At 40.8% G+C, this 21,229-nt stretch overlaps 1 protein-coding gene and 1 long non-coding RNA gene across 7 annotated transcripts in view; one reads left to right on the top strand and one right to left on the bottom strand.

Annotated features, from left to right (window-relative positions):
- SYT1 (synaptotagmin 1) overlaps positions 1–21,229 on the top strand; it is a 3,823,670-nt gene that overhangs the window by 3,528,179 nt on the left and 274,262 nt on the right. The window lies entirely within an intron of this gene.
- Positions 1,144–21,229, bottom strand: part of LOC138287862 (uncharacterized) — a 41,180-nt gene continuing 21,094 nt past the window's right edge. The window contains exons 2-3 of the long non-coding RNA XR_011202294.1: positions 6,499–6,535; positions 1,144–1,191 (exon numbers count right to left, since the gene is read on the bottom strand). This is a non-coding gene — a long non-coding RNA (uncharacterized lncRNA). The remainder of the gene's footprint in view (positions 1,192–6,498; positions 6,536–21,229) is intronic.

Below are 21,229 nucleotides of genomic sequence, written 5' to 3'. Positions count from 1 at the left end.
AACACTGCTTTTCATTTATTTAAATTATACTTTAGATCAATATGGAAAACTGATAATAATGAATGACACATAATACCCAGGATATGCAAACTTGGGGGCTAAGTTCGATTTTGCAGATAGTCCTTTCTCTGTCAACAGAGTAAATTTCTATGTCACCCTAACAGAGGTGCTGTCTGCCAAATTTGGAAATATCCACTAGTCTGGCAGACATTTCAAGTATTGTGAGGAACTGCCGTGAAGGTGGTCCCTGCCAATGCATTGTTACTTTACCACACAGCTTCATCTAACGTGACAGAACTGTATGGCTAATTTACAGGTTTTTTTTTCAAAAAGAAAATCCCAAAACATGATTCTCTTTTTGAAAATAAAAAAATACCCTTTGCAATGGGAAATTCCTCCCAAGGTAATTGAGCATTGAGCACTTTTCAATGCTTTGAAAAATGGCTGTATGTTTGACTATATAAGTTAGGTGGGTGGGCACCTAGCCAAACCTTCATGGTTTGACCACAATGGAGATGGGTTAGTCTCTGCTGCTGTTAAACTATGGTCTGCCCAAATCACAATCAGGCAGGATAACCATAATGTTGGTGGGGAGGAACTTGGTCACCATTGTAAAGGAGTTTTCTCTCCTCCAACATTTAATTCTGGCCCTTCCTTACAATAGCCAAATTCAGATTATTATCTGCATAAAATCATAAAGAAATTAAGAACATTGAAATGAACAATTCAGTTTTAAACTGTTTGTTCCTGCTACTTTGATAGAGACTAGTCTAAGCAGAAAGTAAAGTCTGTCTAAATGTCGCACAGAGAATAAATTTGAATCTGAAAGCAAGAGCTAGGTGCTTGTGTGCACGCTGCTATTGGTGGTACCTTCTATCTCTATCTGTACTTTCCCTGGGGCACCTTTATGACACAAATACGACAAACATTTTAGCACAAATGTTTCATCCAACATTTTGAACAGACAATCATAAGTGGCTAAAATTGTGAGATGAGATCAGCTTCCATAGAGATGGCAGCTTTTAACACAGACAGTTATACTGTAAGATACATTTAATAACATTTCTACATAAGTTATAATTATAAAGTATTTCCGACTCGTCTTTGTCACTGAGAGAAAGGACACTCACCTAAATGTTGTGCATGAATAACTTATGTCATACTTGTTCTCATACATCTCAACACTAAAGCCTATTAAAAAAGAAACACGTTTTAGATTAGTTTAGCAAGTTTAAATATTCCAATGCAGACAAAGTAGTTTAAAAGAATAAAATCATATAGCTTTCTTTGTTGCCATAGTAAGTTTGTGCCATTCAAATGCAATGCAAAAGTCACTATGGAAACATTTCTGCTGAGTTAAAGTTTGTTTGGAAGTTGTTAACATTAGCAAATCAGGCAAGTCAAGCCAATATGGGTCATGCAAAGTTTAGAAAGGAAAGTGCACATTTAAAATGCAGCCCCTGGTTAGGTCTGGATTTCACACATACAAGTCATTAGTTAAGTGGATTTTATTTTTAATGAAATCTTTAGGAGGATCAATTTCACATGAGGAAATGTGACATGGATATACCAAATTCAATTCTATGGGCCCGATACACAAAGATAAACCTAGAAATGAAGTCTAAGTTTAGACCTAAAGTCTAACTTTAGATTTGAAGTCTAAGTTTGACCTGAAGTCTAACTTTGAACCTGAAACCCAACTTTAGACCTGAAATTCAAGTTAGACCTGAAGTCTAACTTTAGATCCAAAGTCTAAAATAAGACATCAGGTCTAAACTTAGACTTCAACTCTAAAGTTAGACGTCAGGTCTAAACTTAGAGATCAAGACTTTAGCATTAACATTAGCCCTCAGGTCTAAAGTTAGACATCATTTCTGACTTAGACGTCAGGTCTAAATATACCTTTGTGAATCAGGCCCTTTCTTTGTATGTATTCTCTTTATATACTGCATAGTTTAAGTTTCAGAGAATTTTTAGATGGGCCCATTCATGCCATTATTGCCTCAAAAAAGGTTATCGATTCAAGTCCATACCAATCCAGTTTGTTCGAAAGTTTTTTTTCTGATGCGTTTTTATTTCCATGATAAATAGCTTGTAAGAAGAGCAGGAACATGTTAGGCACACCTATTGCTCCAAATTATTTCAAACCAGAATATACCCCTATCCTTCCAGATAAATGTGAGCAATTTCTGTCACATATGTTGAGATAATAAATACAAAATACTTCCCTGTGAAAGGATAGATTGTGACTGTTAGAAATGGGGTCTTTGGTTGGCACTCAGGTTACCCCCTGTCCAAGCAAGGACTCTCACTCGAGTCAGGGTAAAAGAGAATCACCCTTAGCTAACCCCTGCTTACCCCCTTGGTAGCTTGGCACAAGCAGTAGGCTTAACTTCAGAGTTCTAGGTGTAAAGTATTTGTACCAACACACATAGTAACTTAATTAAAACACTACAAAATGGCACAACACAGGTTTAGAAAAATAGGAAATATTTATCTAAACAGAACAAGACCAAAACAACAAAAATCCACAATACACAAGTCAAGTTATCAATTAAAAATCAAAAAGAGTCTTTATGTAGTTTTAAACACACACTAACACTGTTAGCGTGAAAATGTACCTTGGATGCGTCAGAAATAACCCTGCACGGGTGAGTGTGTGTCAAAAAGGGCTTGCGATGCGTCGATTTCACTCACAAGCGAGACCTTGCGTAGTTTCTCCTTTCGTCTGGTCAGGGCGCGTTGTTTCTTCTCTCCACAGGAGAGCGATGCGTCGATCTGGTCAGCACTCTCGGGTCCAGGCAGGCCTTGCATTGTTTTTACATGCCAGCGGTGTTTGCATCGGAAATCCAGACGCACGATGATCCGAAAACCACGCAGCACGGGTTGCAATCTCCCAGCCTCCGTCAGCTATGCTGCGTGTCGTTTTTCCAGCTCCGTGCGTCAATTCTTTGGTTGCCTTGCAGGTGAGAGTCGATTTTCAGCCACAAAGCCAGCGGCACAGCATTTCTTCAGCCGCAGATCAGAGTCGTGTCGATCTTTTCCACGCACGGCATTCAGTGCGTGGATTTCCTCCTCTTAGGCTGCCAGCTTCTCCTTTCAGGGTCCCAGTAACTGGATGGGCACCACAGGGCAGAGTAGGAGTCTCCACAGAGACTCCAGTTGCTGGCAGAGATAAGTCTTTGCTGTCCCTGAGACTTCAAACAACAGGAGGCAAGCTCTAAATCAAGCCCTTGGAGATCTTCACAAGATGGAAAGCACACAAAGTCCAGTCTTTGTCCTCTTACTCTGGCAGAAGCAGCAACTGCAGGATAGCTCCACAAAACACAGTCACAGGCAGGACAGCTCTTCTTCCTCAGCTCTTCAGCTCTTCCTCCCTCAGCTTTTCTCCAGGCAGAGGTTCCTCTTGGTTTTCAGAAGTGTTCTAAAGTCAGTAGTTTTGGGTGCCCTTCTTATACCCAATTTCTCCTTTGATGTAGGCCTACTTCAAAGTAAAGTCTCTTTTGAATGTGAAATCCTGCCTTGGCCAGGCCCCAGACACTCACCAGGGGGTTGGAGACTGCATTGAGTGAGGGCAGATATAACCCTTTCAGGTGTGAGTGATAACTCCTCTCCTCCCTCCTAGCACAGTTGGCTCATCAGGAAATGTAGACTACACCCCAGCTCCCTTTGTGTCACTGTCTAGTGTGAGGTGCAACCAGCCCAACTGTCAAACTGACCCAGACAGGGAATCTAAAAACAGGCTGAGTCAAAGCAATGGTATAAGCAAGAAAATGCTCACTTTCTAAAAGTGCCATTTTCCAACACAATATCTTAAAATCAACTTTACTAAAAGATGTCTTTTTAAACTGTGAGCTCAGAGACCCCAAACTCCATATGCCCATCTGCTCCCAAAGGGAATCTTCACTTTAATCAGATTTAAAGGTAGCCCCCATGCTAACCTATGAGAGGGACAGGCCTTACAACAGTGAAAACGAGTTTAGAAATATTTCACTGTCAGGACATATAAAACACATTACTATATGTCCTACCTTAACCATACACTGCACCCTGCCCTTGGGGCTACCTAGGGCTTACTTTAGGGGTGCCTTACATGTAAGAAAAGGGAAGGTTTAGGCCTGGAAAGTGGGTACACTTGCCAAGTCAAATTTACAGTTACAGCTGCATACACAGACACTGCAGTGGCATGTCTGAGACATGATTACAGAGCTACTTATTTGGGTGGCACAAACAGTGCTGTAGGCCCACTAGTAGCATTTGATTTACAGGCCCTGGACACCTCTAGTGCACTGTACTAGGGACTTACTAATAAATCAAATATGCCAATCATGGATAAGCCAATTACTTAAACATTTTGTAAAGCAGCACTTGCACTTTAGCACTGGTTAGCAGTGATAAAGTGCCCAGAGTAACAAAAACAGTAAAATCAGAGTCCAGCACACATCAACAACCTGAGAAACAGAGGCAAAAAGTTATGGGAGACCACGCCAAGGATGAAAGTCTAACAGTGACATCGACTGAATTCTCAGAAATCACCCTGCATTCTTATTTTCTCTCAATAGGACTTAAATGTAGAGCTTCATTCCCCAAATGTTGCCTGTGCATTTGCAATCCACATTTTGCTCATCTTCATATGTTCATGAATAATTTATCTGCCATTAAGTCCCAATTCACAGATAATGATTGTATGAGGTGTAGAGCTCGGGTGGCAGTATAACATTTGCATTGCCTTTTGCACCTCTGTTCTCCATGAATAGGACAGAATCTTTGTTTGCCTGCTGTTTTAGAATGCATGGGATCCATTACGTCACTCATGGGTCATAATAAGGAACTGGCTAATCAAAACATACTCTGCACTCTCCTCACATAGCCAAAGGAGAGCATTTTCCTTTACATGCTTATAAGAGCATTACAGCAATTATAATATTTAAATATTGCCAAGCTGAAGACGCAGTCTGATGATACACTTCTTCACAATACCAGTTGTTTTTTCAAAGAGTATGTATTGCATATTTTTCAGCACATATAGTTGTTTCAGGCGTCTTTGAGGGTGCTGCAGAAAAGCTAAATTTATTAGTTATTTGTACACATTTTCAGCCATTTCAGTATCCTATTTTCTGCAGCCCTGTCTGCAACAGGAATTAACACTGATCTCCACCCTCCGCTGGGTTGCAGCCGAAGGAAACATTCTCATTGCAGCTTAACATGATATGTTTAAAGAAAAAAAGCAGTTTTAAACTTCTTAGGGATCGTCATCCTGGGCTCAGTCTGTGACTGCGAAGGGTATTTGCAAAAACTGTAGGCTGTGTCATCTTCCACTAACGACAAGGAGCTGAGAGTTGTCTTGAGGCAGGTTGAGTTTCCAAGCAAAAGTGTTTTCTCGACGGATATTAAAACAAACACAAGATATGGAGTGATTTATTTTGAAAAAATGTTCTGACAGAGGTCACTGCATCTTTCCTTATAAATCCCTTCAAATGGCTAAAAGGTCACTTCAGCTGCTGTGCGTTTTTTTGGGAGAGTGTTTTTTAGATCATTCACTTCTAAATTGCTCTTTCAATCGTTGTTATCATGTCTCTAGAAGCAAAAAAGAAACCCAGCCCACGACCCAAGCCGGACAAAGGCAAGCATAGATGAGAAGAGCAGAATGCAGAGCATGTCTTTAGAGCCTCACGAAATTGACATTGATCTTCCGTAAAGTGGTGATATCTAAGCAGAAGACAATTCCATAACTTAGGCCTCAGCCCTCAGAAGGCATTATCAAAGGGACTTTTGTCATCCACCATCCACAGGGGAAAAGCTTGCTTTCGAACATTTCACCACATGTGACACTGCAGTCTGTGTGTATCTGATCAAGTGCTCATGTGGAAAGGGATACTTTGCAAGACAAGACGTTAAGAAAAGACCCGTTTTTCTGAACATAAAAACAATATTTGTAACCCCACAACCAAAAAAGCACCACTGGAAGTGCACTGGGATGAACACAGACATAATATGAGTCAGATAAGATTCCACATTTTAGAAAAACATCAATGTGCCAAACAAAAGAAGACTCCTTAAAATAATTTTATTACAAAGAGAACACTACTGGATGCACAAACCAGACAATATACAGCAGAAAGGGTTGAACGATAAAGGTGATATGAAATATTTTGCTTCACCAGAACTGTTGACTACGATCATGTTTTAGTGTTGCTGGAACACAGATTAGTAATGTGCATCTTTCACAACAAAGCGTTATACTAAATATTATCGATTTGGACGGGTAGCTAAACTTCTAAAATATATGAGTCACTTACCAAACTGGGGAGGTAGTTGTTCCGGGTGGTGATATTAGAGAACCACATTAGTTCGCATAACAGACGCTGTACCCACACACATATATTTGCACCTCATTGGAACCATCAAATAGACGTTTAGCCTTCAGAAACAGGCACGCAAGAAGCTGTGAGTCAAACAGCACTCCGTAGTCTGAGGTTGACAAACTCTTAGGCCTACCTGAACATAACAGTGCACCGTAGATTCCACACTGGCACTAAAATACAAGATCAAGAAAGATTATTGTTTAGTCTGGAGCAGAACGCTAGAAGTGGCGCTTCACTGACTTGGTACTAGATGAAAGGAAAACTGTTTGATTCACTACAGTAGGGCGCACACATGCTTTTAACAAATGACTAACTCACTGTAAGATTCTTCTCTTCCTCACTTTTGATGATTAATATAAAAAGCACTAACCAGCTAACTAGACAACACTTACAGAAAATGTATATATAAAATTTCACCACAGATCACAGTTTATTATTATTATTATTATTATTATTACATTTCTAAAGTGCGCACACGCCTAAGCAGGAGCCCTGGCGCCAAAACATAAACAAACTATGTTTTATGCAGCTTTCTGAAATGACCCATGTCATCAGTCTTCCACAAGGAGCTGGGTAAACTATTCCATAGACGTGAGGCCTGTGTTAAAAATGCCCTTCTCCCCATTCAGCAGAGTGTGATGTTTGAAAGAATGTTCTGGCAGAGGCAGACATCAATTAAATATAAAATAGAGGGGGCCCCGGTGCAGATCTTTATGCACCCCCTGTTTCACACCCCGGAATTCTGATTTTGAGTGTGATAGTTCTGGAATGAACATCACAATGTGCTAGACCAATCTGTGAGGAGTCAACAATAGAAATACAAATTATGGTAAATGGGATGCTAAGACAATTCACTATGCATTCATTCAGAACACATTGATTACAATTTAGATACTGAAAGGAAATTAAACAACAATATGTGAATTCTGTATTCCATTTGAAAGCATGATCATATGCCAGAAAGAGCCAATCCATGTTTGACAGATAGATGGACTTTTTTTGGAGATTTTCCAGATTGGTTAGAGGACATGAATTGCAATGCATGTTTGTAGAGTGCAGCACTTTGCATGTTCTGAGACTGGAAATAGGTTCCGAATATTCTTTACAAATGAACGTGAAACAAGAATGAATACAGGACAATATAGCACTGAGAGCTTGCATGGTCAAAACTCAGCATGTATATTCATTAAGCCGTACATACTGGGGAGTGGACATACTAAAGGTCGGCAGTGTTATGGTTTCAGTCTGGCCACAAATTGCTCACTAACAAAAAAAAACGAGTGTACCTTTAAACTGATTCTTGCATAATTAACCACCATTAAAATAGAAATTGGATCATGATCTTTGAGTGAATGCACCAAAGGATGTAACCAATACATTTCAAATCGTGAAATGGTGCATGATGTGAATTAAATATATTGTAACGTGAGGGTCACATAACGAGTATTGGGTGAAGGCTAAGTATGAAGTCTTAGATGACTGAACTCATAAAAGGTTCAACTGGTTTCAGATTCTCCCCCTAATAAAGCTCTTTGGAAGAGAAAAATGCATTGATAATTGTTCTTGAGCAATAGGGATGTTAAAATGAAAAAGGAACTGTGGAATATTGAAATGTGAATGTCTTATAAATTAAAAGAAAAAAAAGTTATGTCCGTAAGATTACAACACACTCAACATTTGAAGACGTTTTATTAAACGCAAAGCAATAAATAAAAAGAGACATGAAGACATTGTTGCAGAATTCATAAAAAAGTGTGACAGATGGTAGGTGAACTCAGGTGCAGTCTGTGATAAAACTACACAGCGTTATACTTCGATTAAGAGTGGCAGTTGGCAGGGGACTCTTCCTACGCACCCGGACTCCTACAGAACAGGAGAAAGTTCTTCCAAAAGTATATTTGAAGATATGATGAAAAGTAGTGAGTGACTTCACACATAAGTAATCTGTCACCACAACAAATATGCTTAAAATGTACGTTTTTTTTAACAGAGCCAATGAGCCGGATATTAGTATAGTGTAAAGTATTCAGTCAAAATGACTAACAGTATGAGATGTGGCATAAACGAGTTGTAATGATGTAAGTGGTCTTAAAATAAGCACTAAATTCTAATAAAAACAATAACAGGCTAGAGGTAGCATGTCCTTACCTGGACAGGTAGAGGGCCATTATGCAGCAAGGTTGTATGTAGCAGGCTATAGTGTTTGCACCTATCACGCCATCCCATATCCCTGATTTCATGCTGGAAACAGTACCTTTACTTTTTACCCTAAACACAATTCTACTGTAGGAATATGATTTTTGGCATTTTTAATCCAGTTTATTTTACTCAATTTGCAAACACCTCCCTGTGAATTGCAGTATTACCCATAAACTACAAAGACCAATTGGCTAACCTATATTGGAATATTTTGTTTATAAGTTAGGCAATGGTAAAATGTGCAAAAACTGCAGAAGTAGCCTAATAATCATATGCTACATGTGGCCCCATCTACATGATGAAGTTTAAGTGTAAGGCACAAAAGCTGCAGCTGCAAGCCCTTTAACCCCAAAAAACATATCAGAATTAATTCTTTTTCGCATATTTGAAGCCTAATTCTAATGCCGTATCACCTATAAAATGTGTCTTGGGGCATGTAAGCATTATGTGCACAATATGTCGAAGTGACACATGGCATGTATGTACCTGGTAGGTCTCAGCAGTAACGGAATTCAAAAGTGCACAAGCTAAAGCAAGCGTATTGCTTGCTAAGTTCTGATTTATGCATAAAATACATACCTAATTTGGCTTTGGAACTTTCATCTTTCCAATACTTAGCTATATATTAGAAATCAAATTAATTCATGAGCGTTGCTGTTAAGTGCAGATGTCATAAAAACAATATTTAGAGGTGTTGTCTGACTTGCCCCCACCCCTAAACTAGGTCTGAAAGTCTCACACACTTGCATTGGCTTCAACAGTACACATCCGGGCCAGAGCTGCCCAGAAAATGGTGTGAGTGACTGTCATTGGATCAGCCTGAAGAATAAAGGAACTTGATGGGGCAGCTGCCCTGCTGGGAGGGCCCTGTCAGCAAAACTGGGGAACAAACACTCAGGAAACCTGTCTCTGTACTTATTAGAGGAATGTTAGTGGAGAAGGAGGAAACTGCAGCAAACTGACATGAACCAAACACAGTCAGGAACATCTGGACATTTCAAGTTTAAATCAAATGAAAGATATTGGGAGAGCCTGCCTTTATATTATCTTTATAAAACATCATACACAGTATAACTACTAATGGGGGCTTTTGGTCAGTAGGCTTCACATACTGGCCTGTTGAACTGTCATTCACATTCTGATTCCACCCACCATAGCATATAGTACGGTGCAATGAGTCCACCTACTTTACTCACGGGCTTCCTTCATTTTGAGCTACTGCACACAGCTTTTGCACATTGTTCACAATGGTTCTTTTCTCCTTAGTCACTAAGCACTTTTGAAATGTGTTTTTTTTATTTTATTTTCTGTAAATTATCTTTACAGATTGAAAAATTGCTATTTGTTTTGCTTTTCTTCAGGTGCCTAGCAAGACTGTGATTTATTTCCTGTCTCCTTTTTGAAGTTGCTGTTATAAAGTGTTTATATGACATTTTGAAAATGTAGCCTGCCTGTACTGCCTGTACTGCGCTTTTTGGGTGATGAGTTCTTCCTGCCCCTTTCATAAAAAGCAATAGTAAAATGCATGGCACAACTGAAAGGTTTTTTTTTTAAGAAAACATCACTGGGAATACTGTTACATCAAAATATTATTTTCAAGAATATGGTGCCCAGATGTATATGGGGATGTTTCTTTTTTTCTTTTGTTTTTACTTTTGCAGAATATGCTTTCAGTAGGAGGTATGAACAAAACGTAGCCATTGCTCTAGCTGGCTGAAACCAGATTTATTTTCTCTGCCAATGCCTATTATATCTTGGACACAGGGTTACTTAACTGTGCGTGAGCTCGTCCACTGCTTCCACTCCTATCTAATAAGCCTGTAACTCATATGTACTGTGTAAAACACTTTTTGACACTGTAAAGCCTGAACTGCATCTAGTGGTCGACCTGGCGAGAAAAGAAGACGAGGCAATGTAACTTGAGACACAAAACTAATGATTGTGATTCTTTGCACATCCCAGACAAAGTGAGTGGGAGGTGTTTGCAAAACTGGCGCTTCTTTTCTCCACGTTACTCACTAGGAAATGTACCAATAATTTGTAACCACTTTTGAGATGGCTAAGCATTAAATGGCTAACCACTAACTAGGCCACTTGATTGTCAGCAAAGTGTAAGATGTATTTGAGGGACCCCTTCGCCCGAGGAAGTGGCAGCTGTGGCAGTAGCTTGGGGAGCAGACATCTTCAAATGGATTGCAGCATGCTCCACTTGTTCTTTCTGCGGAGTGCAATTTTTGGGGAATTGCTACCCCTGTGAAATCTTACAAACATAACTTTTTTCTTTGTGATTGTTTATTATACCCAGCAGAGTACAAGGACTTTGCTGGGTGCTGCATTAGCAGTGCACTTCATCCCAGCTAGTGTGTACATTGGTCATATTGTCCTGTCACTCCATTGTGAGGCAACATATTTGCCATTTAACGCACCTAAGGTCTGGTTCTAAGAAGCATTATAGCGCTCAAAAATACTCAACCTTAATAGTTCATCTAAGTGCTCCTGGTGGCACTAATATCTTACGTTTTTGTCTAATTCCAATTCCACCTTTACAGGAGAAATGCATGCATGGATTTATATTTGAGAGGAACATTTAGTGTATCAGGTTCATAGACAGGCACCGCTCAAGATATAATATTAACACATTATTGCTTCAGAAGCTCCACTTTTCTATTAAAATAACACCTATACTGAGAGTCAACAATAGAAGCGGATATTTTCAGCCAGATATGGAATATAACGTGTGTAATACAAAAGTAGCCAATAACATGTTGAGATGTATAGTATGTGCAACAGAACTTGATTAAAGGTCCGAAGGGTTCTGTGTCAGTCTGAGTACTTAGCAGGTAACAAGTGTTTTTTATGGTACAATATTTAATATTCACCAAAGTTGATCAATCAAACAAATAAATTATGATTTACACCAATGTTTCCTTTCACGCAAATTCACCTGTACCTCTGATTAAGATCACCCTCAAGTAACCTTCTCACCAGCAAAAGTACTTGTTTGGTCTAAAGCATTAATGTACCATTCTTTCTTTTTGCTCAATTAGTCAGCCAAATATATGTTATAACCTGCAACATACAGTCTATGCTGTATTATTGAACGAGATGACATAATGTGCAGGTATGGCATACTATAAACACAGTACTGAAATACAAGCAGGCCAAAAAGTGTGTGTAGTTCATCTCAAATCTCTGCAATTCCATAGTATACCATTCAACAGTTATGAGAGGCAATGCCTAGATTGTAGACTATGAAATATGATATCCAAGTTCTTATCCTGGTTTCTCAAATTATTGTACCACTCTGTGCCAAAGTTGCATTTTCTGGCAAGGCTGGGAGGAGAATGGGACAGTGGAATGGTACTGCGTGTCCAGCAACATGGTTGTGTTCCATGCACCACAAGAACTTTCTAATCGATAGGTCTGGATGCCTGTTATGAGCTACGAAGTATGTTGTCTAAAGCACAGGTATGGCTCATTCTACAGCATCCAACAGAAATCTGACAGATCACAGGCAGTGTGCAAGAGCATTGTGACAGGGGCACCAGATGGCTCCAAAGGGCCTCGCTGCTTGGTCACCAAACCATCACGCCTATCATTTGCCCACCTGCCCTGGTTGCACAGACCATCAGCAGAAAGCTCCTTCCACCAAATACAACGAAAGAGCAGGTAACGATATGTGCCCTAGCAGTAAGGTTTGGCCCTGTGCCCCCATGCAGTGACAGCTTGTCACAGGTCCCCCTCCACCATTGCTACCCAGAGTATCCCAATTTTCCAATGTGCCATTGCCTGCAGAGTTTGTGGGAGACATGGTGATTTGGCGGTACAGGTAACAGGCTGGGCTGTTCTCTCTCAGTCCACATGTTGGTCTTCACATTCATCCATAAACTGGATGCTAATCCAGGATTCAGCAACCCCTGCAACATTTCCTGTGGTACAAGCTCTAAATGTGGCCTTGTTCCAGCTCTCCATTAGCGCTCCGGGAGTGTAGCAATCCTGTCTCAAATTTATGAATGATACTTTTTGTGTTACTCTTTTGCATCCCATTTTATAGAATGCAAAATCCAGTTTTGCTCGATGTTAACATTGCCCCTATGAATACTTTTTACAAAACGGTATTGTCCCTGAAATCCCCTACAAGTAGTGAGATTGACTGGAATCAGCAAACAGAAATTGAGGAAAAGGCTGCGAAATGCTTATTTGTAGAAGCCCAGGAGCAATGTTCTGAGACTCCACTATCTACTTCCACCTCTACACGTGCCCTCTTGGGACAGGCTGCCCCTGATGTTGAGTCACTCGCATACAGCCAGGCTGTGCATCTTGGGACAGGCTGCCCCTGATGTTGAGTCACTCGCATACAGCCAGGCTGTGCATCCTGGCGACGCTGTCTATCTTTGTACCAGACAATCCACAGCTGCAGTTTGGGGTGATGCAGAAAACATAATTCCTTGAAAGTAAGTGAAAATCGTTGCTATCCTATGCGTAACACTTGTAAGTTTTATCAAAAATGAAAGAACACATCGTTGCTAATAGATCAATACTTAATTTCTCGTGACTGCTTAGATGAGCATTTTTAAGTTTCAGTGAGTGAAAGTGGTTAATACCATTCATCCGTCAAAACACTTACAATAAAATACATGTGTAAATCCGCCTTTCTTACCTGCACCACACTTCGTGCTTATTATTTGCTGAGAGAATAAAGTCCAAGAAAAAAAGACTCCATTATTATTGAGCAATGTCTCATAGGTTAAATAATGATTTTTACTAAAAATCGAATCTGGGCTGACCTATAATTTAAAATGCAAGCATGCATAGAAAGCCCATACATTTTGTGTGACGGCCTACAAATGATAGACTTTCACCACTTTGGACAATACTTGAAATATGGTTCATAAATAAAAGAAATCTAGTTTGATAGTTGGCCGTAACCAAATCATCACTGGTCGTTTGACCACATCAAAAGGTCTGCTGACGAGTTCCCACATGCATTGGGATGAGAATAGGAAGCCGAAATAGTGAATGTGGTCCATTCATGCACGGGATGTTGAGATGCAGGGTGAGATTGTCAGTAACACAGGCTTAGTAAATGTTCGCTCCAGTGACTTCTACATTGAAACAGTAAATATTTTGGTCACTCCGTTAGTGGTACGAATATAGCAATTCCTTTGTGACTATGTTCTTTTTCGTAGTCTAAAATGAGATGAATGACTGTTGAGACTTTCTGGTTCTCTCCTAGTATGAACTTGTGTGATACGTCGTCGGTTGCAAGTTTACATACTTTAGTTGTACACCTTCAGAACGTACTTACACATTCACTCTGTGGTGATTGCATTGAGGTCATGGTAAGCTGCACCGATGTTTACAGCAATTACTCGCAGTCATGGCATTGAACTGTGTGTGACTATCTCAGACATTTTATCGGCTTCTGTGGAATATCCCTCTACCTTTGAGCATACTAGACAGCACAGGCTGTATGGTTGCATAAGACATAACGTAGGCTTAGTAAAAGAGAATGGGTTTTACAGCCCAACCTTTGCTTACCATTGCACTTGTGTTGCTGTGACTTGCTTGTGTGCTTCACCCCGTGCCGTACATTGCTTTCTTTTGCCTGCGTATTTCTCCCTTTACCCGTGTGTTCTCTCCCTCATGTTGCCCCTCATCCTAGCTGCTGTGCTGCTTCTCCCCCGTCTGCTGAGTTGCATCACCACCACACTCCCCAACCCTCTCTGCTAACTTCCTGATCCATTTCCACATCCATGAGCACCTTAACACACTTCTGAGTAAACAATATTTAAAAGCAAGTCACTTTTGAATGGACTGACATGGTAGCAGTGGCCCAATAACATTAAAGAGGCCCAGGGAACAATCTTGATAAGGAATTAAGGTTTATTTTAGCAGTGTCTGCGAATGACACATTCTGGCACAGTATTTCGTCTGGCGCCAACATGATCTCTAGCTTATTCTCCCTCTGTGTTATTGGCGCATCACCTTGAACCGATAAATCATGGTTGTGTAAAACCAGGTGGCGGATCTTACTTGATTTGTTATTCACTTAGGGCCATAGTTATGACCCCCTTTGGGTCGCTCTTTTACCACTCAACATGTTGTAAGAGTAAAGCAAATGAAAAATTAGATTTATGAAGCTATGCAAGGCCACCTCGCTTGGCCCTGAGTGGCTTCATAAATCTTGAGTAATGTAATGTAGCACACATTGCTGTGTTGCCTTACTCTATGCCAGGGAGGCATTTCCATGGGTGTGAAGTGGCTGTTCCCATGCAACATGGTTGACACATCCTCAGATTTACAAGAACAGGTACACCTGGGAATGCGCCCCCAGGACAGGTGTAACAAGGAGAAATATCTTTATTTCTCCTCGTTTTTTCCACTTTCTATGTGTGCTGTAGAATGCAACACACAAAGAAAGGAAAAAGCCTCTCTAGATTGCTTCTGTGCTGGAAAGTGCCCCCTTTCTTCACAAAAACAATCCTGTATGCAACACAGGCACCTTTGCACCTTGGTACAAGCGTGCCTGTGTTGTGCTAGGCAGCCAACAGGGCTTCAGCGCAGGGGGGAAAGTAAGAATGCACTGCATTAGTTTTTTTTAATACAGCACATTCCTGCCCTTTCCCTGTCACGCAGTGCAGCGCAGGATGTCTTGCTGCACTGCACTACATGACTATCACATAAATATGCCCCTCAGTTTACAAACATTCACAAGGTAATCCAAAGAAAACAGAGCAGCGTTGGCCCTAAAGGGCCGCCCCATTGTTAGTAACCACAAGTAGCTACAATGCGCTCAACCCTTCTTTGTTCCACTTCTCAGAAACCATTCCTCTTACATCAATAAATCCAATATAAAGTGAACGCTCAGAAGTAATCTGAGACTTATTCTTTAAAGTAATTCAGTCCAATATAGATCATGGTTGATAAAATACTGTTCTGTAGATTTGTTACAAGACGGGTGCCATAATGTAATGATCAATTAATTGTATTGTAAATCTTCAAACGTAGTAACGCAGACTAGCCAACACGTTTTACCCCAGACAGGACATCTTGATTACAGATCGGTCCCGGCACCAAACACAAAGCAGACATTGCAAGTGGTAACCATCAGGAATGGATGAGTCCTGTTCTGGATCATCTTGTTAACAGTGAAGTATACTGTGAAAGGCAAGCTTCTGGATGGCAGTGGATGCTGTTCCAACAAGGATTCCTTGTCTGTGACTAGCACCTTGTTTCTTACATGGACTTCTGGCTATGTGACTGATTCACCATTTAAGTTTATAGTAGAACATAAGCATATCACTTCCTAGAGTGGATAAAGCTAGGAATAAATCCTCAGACAATCCCCCTGCCTGTTTAGTGGGAGGAGTCACTACCTGTGCGGTATCTTTCATTTTGTAGGAGAGATACGGAACCCTTTGTTGCGTGGACAGTACGGCCATTCACAGCACTACTAGTGCTTTAGACCGAGGAAATGTGTGGGTGTGGGTGTCTGGGGATCAAGTCCATCATGCACTAGTTGAATCAGGCTTATTTCATTCCTAGAATGCATGGTTGTGTAAATAGGCAGCTCTCTGCAATACTATTCTACTGATTGCAAATAGAAATAAATTATTTCCTCCTAACTTTGTACCATTTCATGTTCGCACTGCACTTGTCTCACCATACATATTCTCCTCCACGTGGGCAAAATGTGCACTCAGATTTGCTTCCCTCTGTGCTAAGAAAAGCCTTTTCTTGTCACGCTGACTGTTATATGGTTTGTTTGCCCTGGGATGATGTATGAATACATGTGTTTACTCTACAAATGATACCATCATGACCCGTAATGGTACTTCGCTGTATTCTCATTTTCAGAAACTAATGGCCTTTAAGATGAATCGAGCTGGCTCGGTATGGAGGCATATTAAAGATCATAAAGATAATGTTCAATTATTCCTTGTAATTATCAATTATATTTTCCTTTAATATCGTTTCGTGCAAAGATTGCCAGGCTGGTTAGTGTATACATATAATGGATGGCTGCCAAAATATCAGTCATGCCTCATTTTCCACGTACGAGACACCGTCGCTTCTCGGACCACGCGACCCGCCGTGTGGAACTGCTTCTTGGTGCGCAGTGTGCGTCCCGCGTGCGCAAGGGGCGGGGATAACCCAGATATTACTTCCTGGATACTCCAATCATGATGTTTAATTTTACAACTCATAAGAATGCAAACAATTAAAAACCTGACATTTAGAGCTGGTTACTAACATTCAAGCATTATAAATTACAGCGTGTGACTGCTTCTACTGGCAGCACTGTAAACTTACCGCGTACAAAGTCGAATGTCTGGGAGATTAGAAGGGACTTTATTTAAAGAACTTGAGCGAATTAGATGCAGGCTGTCTTGCTTTATCCGTAGAGGTCCTCTTTCCATGCTACAATATCCATTTGACTGAATTAGGATATGCCTTCTGGTATTCTTCCTTCCCAGGATCACTGCCTCATTGTGGTCACATTGGGTAAACCACATTTCGGACTGGGGGGGCCTGGTCTTGTGTAAAGAATGACTAGTAAATCAGCGAACTGCAAGGAAATCAGTACAGGGGTTCTACCACCCTTTATTGTTGTATATTAGTAATACATAGGCTCAGAGCTTGTGGGGCTTTATTCAAACAGTCTATGAGCCAGATTTGCAAGTCCCTAGCACCTCTTAGTGCCACACTAGCGTCATTTTTTTACGCTAATGTGGCGTTAAGAAGGCCATTCTCCTTCACCATATTTACAAAATGGCTCACTGCTTACATTGTGCCACTTTGTAACCCCTTGTTCCACATTATGCCTGCACCAGGCATAATGGATGGAAAGGGGGCGTCCTGGCGCAGGGAGGCCCGTAAAAATGGCATAGTGAAATTTACAAAATTTCACTGCCCCATTTTTAGCATAATTTTTAATACCTGCTCAGAGGAGGTGTTAAAATGACGCACCCATTACTTTCACTGGGCCTCTCTTTACTTTGCAGGATTAGTGACACAATTTATGCTGCTAATCCTACAAAGTACCACAATAGCATCATCAATTATGACGCTATTGTCCTAAGGAGTGCCATGATGCGCTGTATTGTAAATACAGCACACACATGGTGAAATTAAGGGGTGCAGGGGAGCACAAGAAAAGTGGCACGTCACAGTCACTTTCTTGTAAGTCTGACCCTATGTATCTTACAAATGCAGAAAATACATAAGAAATTATCTGGATTGTGGGGTTAGTTTATATGCATTAGTATAAAATGTAATGTCAATTTCATATGTTGCACTAATTAATCAACATGTTGTAAGCTAACCCTTTTGCTGACATTAATGAAGAACACATATACCTGATTCCCCTGAGCCTAAGAAACTTACAACTATGCTCAGAGGGGTAAGCACAGGTTAGAGTAGTGTCTTTTTGTGGTTCACCCTGACAAGGATTGTGGATCCTGCTTGAGAAGGGTTTCACCTCCCCCCACCAACCACCACCCAATTTCTCACACTATGTTTGCACTACACAAATACTGTATACATACCTACACACATATGTGCAGTACGTGGAGAAAAAGTGACCATGTGCATGAGACACAGGGGGTCAACTTAGTTTGTTCTGTTTGAGCAAGGTGAGTATTGTTTTCTGAAAGGTACATTTAAAAGGCTTATGGTAGCCAACTGACATATTATAAATGTGTTTGGTTCTTTTAGTGGGGTCTATCTTTTTGTACTTATTAGCTGGCTGTTTAGTGTGTCTTAAATTTAGGGGTGATATTTGTAACACACTGATAGGGGACCATACATATAATCTTAAGCATCTGGATGCTTGGACCTATTGGAAAAAGCAGAAGAGGCCCAGAAAAGTCCCAAGACAGTAGAAAGCTGACACTCTGCTCCCCACAGCAGTGTCTGGACTCAGACCACAGCCAGCTATCTCTCCTTAACCATTATCTTTAACTATGGTGCTCACATGCTGTAGAGGGAGATAGCTGGAGTTTGAACTGGTACTGATAGCTACATTAATTTTGCTAGGTGCTCTGACTTCTGAGTGGGCAGGGGACTCAGTAAGGAGAGCACTCGTGATTCGTAAGACCATATATAGGTATTTGACTAGTGTAAGCAACTCTCAGATAGGGCTGAATGTTTAGGGATATTCCCTGGGTTCCCTAGAGACCTAGCTGTAGCAGATTTCCTCCGATCTTGCCCTTATCTTGTCAAGGCCTTTTGTTTGTGTTCCTTCAGGGCATTTGAGGGTTACATGGTGCAAACTCCGGCAGGTTTCGTTGTAGAAACTAAGTACTTTTACCTGTTTGGTAAAGTATGTGAGTGCACTGCGGTGTGTCCATTTTGGGGTACGGGGAAGTATGATAGACATCCATGTAGGAGGATGCACATGAGGATTTTGCTGCATGCTTGAGAGAAGATAGATAGAGATTGGGTAAGCAAGTTACATCATTGACTTGAAGTACAATAACATTTCCATTGGCTAAGCAGCCCAGAATCCTTTTTGAATAGTATACCAGGTATAGCCATATGAGGAAGAGGTGAAATGGTGTTCCATACCACCTCTTTATAAGAGAATGAGGCCTCATACTTCTTACACTGTTACTCATCCTCATCTACTGCAGTAAAAACTAGAATCATCAGTTAAGATTTCTTTCAAGAATCTGGAAGATGTCTAAATAGTGATCCTGCTCAATTTCATATGAAAGCTGCATTCCAGAAATAGCATCACAGAAAGGCACAGACCACACGTTCTGGAAATGCCAGGAAATAACTGCAAACAATGCAGTATGCATACACTGATGTGCCACATCAAGATTATTTCCCTCTCACTCCTCATCTACAGTTAACGTGTCTACAACAACTGAAATGGAGCACCCACCAATTGCCGTCAGTATTTTAGTGGTTATTTGTGAGTAAAATTAACTGTCACACAATTGCTGTGACTTTTTCCTTCAGTGCTGTGCATGCTTGCCTATTGTGCAGCACACACATTGCATTCATACTTCACACTCACACTTGCTACAATCATCCATTCCTATTGCCGTCATAACAAACGGTGTACGAATTATTAACATTAAACAAACTTCCAATAAAGTTGCTCACTAGCCCAGCCACAGCTCCCACAAATCAAACCAAGAGGGAGCCAAGGATCATCATTCAGGTAACACCATAACTACGAAAGGGTATAAGAGCAGACACAGAGCACTAGCTCCAGGGTAGCAGCATAATAGCACTCACTCCATCTGACATACATGTCAGAATCACGTGGAGTTCAGCTACTGCAGACATTAAGCATGACTTCCTTTACAATCGGGAGGCATCTGGATATGGGGGAGACCTGTCATACCGTGAGTTTTACAAGGAAAGCGCCTAATGACTGGGACTTCAGAAGCAACCTGGGCAGGGACCTGTTCGATGGGCTGTCCTACCTGTCATATTTCCTGTATAGGTTCTTGCCACATCCCTGGTGCAGCTCCATTTATACTCAAGAGTCGTGTGGTGTCATGAGGAGGTACAGTGGCTGAGTAACACCAATGGGGTAGGAGCAGTGAGATCTTCTTTTTGCCTAGAAGCCCCTGGTGCATGATGGCTCTGCTCGCTGTCTCATTACCGGTGTGGTGTTTATAGTGCTTCTGCCATGCCTCTGTTCAAAGGCAGGAACTATATGAAGGCAGGAGGAGGCAGGTGAATGCATAAGCATTCCTGTACGTGTAACATTATGATAGCAATGTTCTGTACCACCTGGAGCTCCGTGGCTGTCAACGAGGCTTCTCTCATTTAGTCATCCCCAGTACAGACTCCTAAGTACCCCGCCTAACTTAAAAAACATTGATGGAGAGTCTAAAGATTTCTGAAAAGAATATGTTTCCTAGTCTACTGTGCATCAATGTGAAACAACGCCTTCCTTTCATATCACAAGATTTCCTTGTACTCTTTTCTTTCTCTCTTTAATGAGTACACTCGTTCTCACTAATGCCCTATCTTCTGTGCTGCAAAATAACAAGCCATCTGCCAAATCATGATCCGATCATACAATACCAATACTTTTTCATACTTATGCAAGATAATCCATCCCTTCCCAGTTTCCTTTCATCTAAAAAAACAACAGGAGGCATATAAAATGACCCTTGAAAAGAACAAAGCTTTTTATTCTATGAAAGATGTATCTGCCTTTCATCTCACATATGTAAACTCCTGCAGTTAAATAATGAACAGCATCTCAGGATAGAATAATTTTAAAATAAAACAACTAATGTCACTGGTCGAAAGCTCACTTCCATGCTGATCAACCCTACACATATGAAGCATGTTTCAAATATTCCAAAATATCCTTCCATCTAATCTCATAGGATACCAGCTCACTTTTAGTGAACTGAAAAACATCTGAACTGTCTTTTGCCTGATTGCTGAGATGAAAGCAGCATGCTCAGTACCATCTGAAGGATTTTTTGTGGCCATGCAAATGCATTTTTGGGACCCCTGGAGTGAATCAGCTTTACAATGATAACGCATCCAGCCCTTATAAATTACCTGTACCTGGACACGTTGGAGATCGGTGAACCTTTTAGCCGAGTTGTGCTCTCCTCATCCTAGAATAGTTGGATCACTTAAATCAATAATCAATAGTTATTGTAATCGTTACCCAATAC

This window comes from Pleurodeles waltl, chromosome 4_1, assembly GCF_031143425.1.
Source record: "Pleurodeles waltl isolate 20211129_DDA chromosome 4_1, aPleWal1.hap1.20221129, whole genome shotgun sequence".
NCBI classification, from domain to species: domain Eukaryota; kingdom Metazoa; phylum Chordata; class Amphibia; order Caudata; family Salamandridae; genus Pleurodeles; species Pleurodeles waltl.
The sequence above is the reverse complement of the archived record's forward strand: the minus strand, read 5'-3'. Positions and strand labels throughout refer to the sequence as shown.